This window comes from Rattus norvegicus, chromosome 13 (assembly GCF_021556685.1).
Source record: "Rattus norvegicus strain SHRSP/BbbUtx chromosome 13, alternate assembly SHRSP_T2T, whole genome shotgun sequence".
NCBI lineage: Eukaryota > Metazoa > Chordata > Mammalia > Rodentia > Muridae > Rattus > Rattus norvegicus.
The window spans coordinates 51,100,001-51,108,199 of NC_141546.1; the positions used below are offsets into that span (position 1 = coordinate 51,100,001).

Here is an 8,199-nt window from a genome sequence, read left to right on the forward strand (position 1 = left end):
TAACCTTTATGTGGATTTTGGGCATTAAACTAGGCCCTTAAACTTGTGTGGCAAGTACTGTTACAGGCTAAGCCATCTGGAGAACCCCTGTACAGGTTTCATCAAAACAAAATTACACTACGCTAAAGTTTTAAAACCTTCTGTTTTTACCAAGTAATGGTTTTATTTTTTCTACTTTCCATGTTATGGCATTAATTAATTAATTAATTAATTATTTATTTGCTATTTTTGAGGATTGTGTTCACGGCTCCTTATTTGAGTGGCTCCACCACTCAGCTCTATTTTTAGACGTTTATTTTCTTTTTGAGATAGGGTCTCATTTAAATTTGCTCTGTAGTCCAGGGATCTTTGATTCCCTGATAGTTGGGTTTATGAGCCTGGACCACCAGTCCCTGATAAGAGCTTTTGAAATGGCCATACAGCATTTTATTCTACAGTGCTATCATAATTTATTTATTGGTGGGCACTTAGTATACTGTTTTGGTATTACAAATATTTCTGTAATAGATTTCCTTATACACTGTGTGAGAAACATTTATAATTTCTAGTTCTTCTAAATCTTGGTGAGGTTTTTTTTTTTTTGTTGTTGTTGTTGGCTAATCTCTAAGACAAAAAATATTCTTTTTTGGATTATATTTTCATTTATTCTGTGATATAAGTAGCACAACTGTTTTTCATATGTTTTAAAAGTGTTATTTTGTAAATAAAACTAAATTCACACAGTAAATTTTCTTGTTGGAATCAATCTGGTGGGGGGAAGAGTATGTCTGACGGTTGCTCCAATTGACCTTAATTTCCACTGAAGCCTTTTAAACCTCTGCCTTTTGCATCAGGCTTCAAGGTCCTAAGCAGGTCTCTGGAACAAGACATGTGTAAGTCTCCTCTGGTTTGCCATAGTAAGGTTGTCAGTTAGGTTGCTCAATCTCAGTTGGGGGATCCTACTTCACAACACGGTGTAGCAAAGTCATGGCTATTTTAAAAACCATTGTAAAAATCTCAGAGTGAACCGAATGTGTCAGAATGTGGCCAGTTCGCCCCTGAGGTTTCAAACACACATTTGCAACAAGTGTCAAGTCTGCATTTTAGAGACCTTTATACTTAGTTGCTACTCCAGGCAGGAATGTTTGCTAGCTCTTCTTGTCTTTAAGGTAGTATCAGCATACACAGAAATAATTGAAGAAATTGGGAATCAAAAACCTGTATGAAGAAGAAAAGAATTTATCGCAATGAGGGAAAGCCAGAGCCACTATGTCGTACCATTTTCCCCTGGCTCATGATGTCATGCAAACATGGCTTCATCCCCTACAGAGCAGAGGAGTAGTGCATAGATTTTGGGCAAATGCAAAGAGTTTAACTGTTGGCAAAGAGTGGAGCTGAGGTCAAGGCAAATGAAACTGTTAATGAGTTTTGGGGTTCCAAAATTAAATGCAAAGATAGCATTTCATATAATGTCATATTGCAGTCCGTATAGCATCATCTGAAAGTCTCTCATGGTGTCCCAGGTTCAATCCCTCCACTATGACATCTCAGGTGCTCCTGGGTTCTTTTCTTTTTATTAAAAATATTAAACAATTTATGTTCAATAAAAATCCAAATGGTAGAAATAGGTACACAAAGAAATCTACGTACCAGGGTCCCAGTCCCATGCCCAGAAGTTTTACATATGTATCACTCTAGAAACGTTCTGTCCGTGTATAAACATATTTATCATTATAAGAAAAAATAAACAGGGGGGCTGGGGATTTAGCTCAGTGGTAGAGCGCTTACCTAGGAAGCGCAAGGCCCTGGGTTCGGTCCCCAGCTCCGAAAAAAAAGAACCAAAAAAAAAAAAAAAAAAAAAAAGAAAAAATAAACAGGACCCCAATACATTTTTTCACAACACACTTTTAAAAACAACCATTTCATGGCTGTTTCTCCACGTGTCCTGACAGACTCATCAGACCACTGTTTTTTAAAGGGCTGCTGCTTGGTCTGCCCGGCTGCCTGTGGGTGGAAACTTGGATTGCTGTCCAGTATCCTACACATGGAGGTAAGCAGTAAGAAAACATTTTCCCTGCAAATGGAAGAAGGACAATCTTACTCCAAGCAGCGTCTCATGATGAATCGGACTTGCAAGCAGAATGGTGGGGGTGGCGGTTGGACTAGAGCTTTCGGTATTCACTGCTTTGAGGCACAAGGCCCTCGCTGTGCCAGTTCTCGTCTTCACCTCAGCACCTAACAGTGTCTCATGAGCAACTGCAAATCACTCCCAGGAGTTAGGATTGTACAGAGAAAGGCCACTCAGTTCATTTCAGGAAAACGATTAAATACCTCTGTGAGATTCTTCAGCACAACTCCTCACATTCACTTAATAGCAGTAAAGCCTTCAAAATATTCCTGAAGAGCATGGCCAATCCATCCACCATCATAACTAGACGCTTGCCCCAGAAGTGATTCATCTGAAGGTTCCAGACCAGACTTAATCCCCAAACCCCAAGTCTGAACCATGCTCACATCTAACATTTTGAACATCATGTTGGGTTAGAGCTGCTCACACTGACTTTTATTGTTTAAACTCCCATCAGCTGAAAGAACTCTTTTAAAGGTCAAGTTCCTGTGTGCTGACTTAAGACTGCATTACTCTCTAATTCTTTGATAGAAATAGGAATGACAGTCAGAATTTCAGCTTTATTGCTAAAGGTTTCTCCTTCACATCCACATCGTGATGACAAGCTAAAGCTTTCATTTTCTGGGCACACTCTTCTGCATACAACAGGAAAAACAATGACCCTTCAGCAAAAGAAAGCTGATCCGCTAACCCGCCTTCTACTTAGGGGCAGTTGTTTATATTCTGAAACAGTGTTAAGAGCCCGAAGAAGAAACTCACTTGCCATTTGGCCGTCATACAGGAAAAGGAATGAAGAGTCCATTAGGGCACTCAGTTCTTCTGTCTTGGTTGGATTCTCGACAAATTCAAAAGCAGCTTCACAACCTGAACCTTGGTGCTTCCGTTTCCGGTAGGTAGGAGGTGGAGCAGGCGGGCGGTGTAGCCGCTGAGCAGGTGCTGGTAGTCATTGGTGATGGCCATGTTTGTTAGCACCGCAGAGTTCAGGGGATCAGCAAAGACGTCCTCACAGACTTGATGGACGTATATCTTTATCTTAGTTTGATTTTCAACATTCACACAAGTTATTTAGTGCATTTAAAGCTTTCTCTTTAATACTTTGGTTCAGGGAGTTGATATTGTTTCCTTTTTTTTTTTTTTTTTTTTTCGGGGCTGGGGATCGAACCCAGGACCTTGCGCTTCCTAGGCAAGCGCTCTACCACTGAGCCAAATCCCCAACCCCTATTGTTTCCAACAATTGGAAGACCACCTAACACACGAATAATGGCTTAGTTAGTGGAAAAGGCTGCATTACTTCCCAAGGTGACCAAGGCTTTTTCAGTAATTATAGGATTGTCAGTTGACTCCAGCAGGTGTAGGCGTTTCTCAAGCTGTTCTGCATTTAAGATATCATAGGAGCCATCGGTTAGATCTTCTGCGGACCGCGAAGGGGGCACCCGCCTCGCCGTGGTCCCCGAATCAGTCAGTATACACAGTAGTAGGCGCCAGCACCCAGGAATAGCCCGGCTGCCACCCAGCCTCTGTCCCGTGCGCCGCCCATGCTGCTGCCACAGAGCTGCAGGGAGTGGGGGTGCCAGGGCCACATGCAGGGGCAGCTGCGCCAGAACCAGCCAGAGGAAGGTACTCCTGGTTTTGAGCTGGCATCTTTGCATGCTGAAGAGATGTTCAGTTGACCTTGGGCCAGGGCTGGCAGCACTGCATGCTGCTGTGTGGTCTCCTTGATGCCAAGTTCCCGGACAGTCTTCCCTCTGGAATTGTGACCACTTGAAGGGACCACTTGGTTATTCATCCTGTTCTGCTCTTGAAGAGTTGGTTAGGGGCGATCATACAGTTTCACTGAGGTAGGTCCTCAAATTTAAGCTTTTTGTTTATTTGATTGCAGGAAAAAAAAAAAAACCCTGAATACAATTGTGCCGATTCTAAAAAATTGTTATTATGATGCTGATTCCTTTGACAGTTTCAAGTTTTGTACATGCTTTGATCACATTCCGACCCTGGCCCCAAGTCTTCCCTCATCCCTTCACCCTTCTCTACCCTAACAATTGTGTCTATTTTTTAAAAAAATATCTTTTAAGACCAATTTGTGCTGGTCAGTATTCCTGGATGAGTGGACTTCCTCTGGGTATGGTCAGCTCATCAGGGGCTCTGCTCTCACCCCTCCTCAGAAGCTCATAGTCCACAGTCACCGTACAGTCATGTGCTCAGCTCCATCTCTGTTATTTATTATTATTGTTATTGTCATTATCATTATTATTTACTGTACATGGGCATTTGTGGACATGGGCGCCGCGGTGCATGCGTGGAAGTCATGTGACATCTCTTCTTCTACTTTTGCATGGGTTCTGGAGTTCAACTCGGGTCACAAGGTTTGCACAGCCAGCACCTTTTCTGACTGAGCCATCTTGCAAGTTTTTTTTTCTTTAAACAGATTCTTTATGTACCAGTATCTTACATAATCACGTTATAATCGGATCACTGAACCTTGGATTTAGAAATGCATTGGCTAGGGCTCAAGCTCATTGGTAGAGGGCTTACTTAGCATGCACAATACCCTGGTTCAAACCCCAGGACCAACAAAAGGAAATGAGACCTCAATGATAACCGTAGCCTTGGGGTAACGGGCTGTCTGTCCCTCAACATCAGCTACATTTTGAGTTTCTACCTGAGCCCCCTGCTTACTTGCACGGTAGCTCAAAAGCGCTTCCCGTTAGGCCTCAGCTCCTTCTACATGTCCTTATATGGCAGGGCCCCCAACAACTCTCCGTGAGGCATCTGTGCTTGTGAATTCTGTAGATGGCTTCAGCAAGTGTTGACGTCCAGGGGTGTGGCTCAGGAATGCATGCCTCACCTGTGAAAGGGTTTATCCCTAGCAGATTTTCGTTTTGCCTTTAGAAAATATGTAGTAGGGGTTGGGGATTTAGCTCAGTGGTAGAGCGCTTGCCTAGCAAGCGCAAGGCCCTGGGTTCGGTCCCCAGCTCCGGGGGAAAAAAAAAAAAGAAAGAAAATATGTAGTAGTCATTTTCCTCATTGTCCCACCATCTATGTGAGTATATGATCAGGTGGTACCTAAGTCATTTACATGTCCCGATGTCTGTGGCTGTAGAACAATGCATGCAGCCTTGGTACTGCGGGTTTTTACGATGACTTCCTTGCTGGCAGCTAGGGATGTGAAAAGAAGCACTGTGGTTCTTAGACAGCTTACTGTCAATGGCAACAGTGTAACACAGTGCGAATGTTCTTCTTGTTCTGGGAAGACACCTGTAATTACAGCAGTGTCAGAGGCTGCCATTCAAAACTGAGGAATTTCTTGCCCTGAAAGTAAAATCAAAGAGATTATTTTTGTCATTGCTACGTGGTACCAACTAGAAGACTAGAAATCGGCTCTTTCTAAATGTTTACAGATGCTAGATTGGATAGATTTAATGTTATTGCCATTTCTGTGCCAAGTGAGATATGTTTAGGTAAAAGTTTTGCCAGTAACATGATTTTTGGCTGTTATATTCCGGAGATTTGTAAAAACTTATTTCTACTTACGATCCCAGGAATCCAACCCAGGACTACATGTCTGCTAGACATGCTCTATCCTATGGGCTACTTCCAATAAACTTTAATATCTGAAGATCACGAGATTGTATAGCAACCACTTCTACAAATATTGCTTCAAAGTGTGGCTTCCTTGGATTTTGCACTATAAAGAGTACTGTGCACACATTTGCATGTTTTTCTTTTACGTTCTGTGTATTTCGCCTGCACATATGTATGGAAGGGCATCAGGCATGTGTTCTGTGCTAGTGGGGTACAGAAGAGGGCGCTGGACCCCTGGAACCGGAGTTTCAGAAGGTCGTGGGCCACTTCATGGATCCTGGAAATCAACCCTGGGTCCTCTGCAAGAACAAGTATCCCGAACCCTTGGGCCATCTCTCCAGCCCCAAGTGTTTCGATTTTTAAGGACTGCAGGACATTTGAAAGTTGGAATGTTTTATATTGTGATAGTGACATTAGGATGACATCGTGGGGGACAAATGAGAAAGGAAGGATTATGTTTAATAACGTGGGGCCAGGGGAGCTGTTGGGAGCACATTTGGAGCAAGAGTGGGGTTGAGGCTGTCCCAGTGCACGGAGACCCCCATCTTTGCCCCACCAGGGGAGATCACACAGCTTGGGAGCCAGATTACTTCCTTTCCTTATAAGGTCATGTCCAGCAACGCCTGAGGCATCCCTAGCACCATGGCCAGGACCAAAGATGTACACTCACCCCACAGCCTCTACCCACAAAGGTTTAAAGAGCCTTTGTTCCCCCCAGTTAAAGGAGCTGATCAGTAAAGCCCCTTCCCCACCCCTGTCTGTTTCTCACAGTGCTCTCCTGAGGTTTCCATCACCCTGACTGGTCCAGCCTCACTTTCCCTCTAAGACCAAGGGTCTGATCTCTAGTTCCCCCTCTTAAAAACAAAACAAAGGACACCATGATTTCTGCTGATCATCACGAAATTCACATCATGAACATTAGAAGGGAAAGTGAACATTGATTTCTTACCTTTCACTTGTTGACTGCAGCACACAGCTCTGTCTGTTCCCTGGGTTTTCTTGGTCTCGCCTGTCTCAGGAACCATCGACGACTTACGTAGGCTGTGTGGCCTGCGGCATTCTGGGTCTGGGGCACACGCTCTCCCTGCCAGGGTCCCTTTCCTTGGAAGCAAGGCCGGAGCATGGAAAGGGCAAGCACAAGAAAGCCAGGTGCCCTGAACAAACAAAGTCTCGCCCCTGTAACAGAATATTTTTAAAACCCACGACATTATATTCAAACAGACATCGCATACATACCTGGTCTGTGTAGTCTGGGTAGGCGGTTTTCTGCTGGAATTCTCATCTTGTTCTCAGAGGCAGCCCCCCCAACCCCTGCCTGCCTCCCCACTGTCAACATTCGAGCCTGTCTTACGACAGACTGGAAGCTGACCCAAGTTTTCTTTATTTTTCCTATTTCTGTATCCCTTTCTTCCTCTTACCACCCCCCAGCACCTGACACGGGGCTTAGCACAATGTGAATACAATAATGGTTGTCAATATGGTCAGGCAGTCTAGTAATGGATGGAAAAGTGGACAGGAAAGCTCTTTGTGGAGTGGATAAAAATGTAGTTTAATTTTATTTTATGAAGGATTATTTATCTATTTTATGTATATGAGTCCACTGTAGCTGTCTTCAGAGGCACCAGAAGAGGGCATCAGATCCCATTACAGATGGTTGTGAGCCACCATGTGGTTGCTGGGAATTGAACTCAGGACCTCTGGAAGAGCAGTCGGTTCTTAACCGCTGAGCCATCTCTCCAGCCCTAAAATGAAGTCTCGATACCGTATACAAGGTCTGAAGAGATGACTCAGTGGCAAACAGCACTCACTGACTGCTTATGCAGAGGACCCAGGTTTGAGTCCCACTCTGCAACTCCAGTTCCAGGGAATCGGATGCCCTCTTCTGACCTCTGTGGGTATTGCATGCACACAATGCATAGACATATAGGTAGACAAAACACCCATATAAACAAACAAACAAACAAACAAACATTGCTTTAAAAGAATGAAATGTCCCCACAGCCATGTCAGGCAAAGCTTTAAGCACCTGTCTCATAGCAAGGCTTGTCATGAGCCGGTAATATCCTGCATGTTGGCCTGACACACACTCGTGACCATGATCTCCCACAGCAAATACAGCAAAGCTGTTCATGTAGAGCAGCTGCCCTTCCCTGACGTCAGCAAGGGGCAATTCCAGTCTGTGGGGCAAAGGTGTACAGGCTCTAGCTCCATTTCCCCCTTCCTACAGCTCAAGGCTGTCTGAAATTCCCAAATAAAGCCTTCACTCCTTCCCAGGTCCCAGTGCCCACCATGACCTGGCTCCAGCCTCTGTGTCTAGCTCACCTTGCACCTTCCCTGACTCCCTTCACCTTCATGTATGGATTGTTCTGTCCCTCAAATAAATTTTGCTTGTTTCATTTAGGACATCGTCTTGCTATGTAGACCAGGCTAACCTCAAACTCACAATCCTCCTGCCTCAGCTTCCTGAGTTCTGGGATTGCAGATATGATCTAGCATGCGCAACTCCTCAG

The 8,199-nt window shown here is 44.3% G+C and overlaps 1 pseudogene; it reads right to left on the reverse strand.

The window, feature by feature from the left end:
• Nucleotides 1-2,653: 2,653 nt before the first annotated feature.
• Nucleotides 2,654-3,644, reverse strand: Armc10-ps1 (armadillo repeat containing 10, pseudogene 1; annotated as a pseudogene).
• Nucleotides 3,645-8,199: the final 4,555 nt, after the last annotated feature.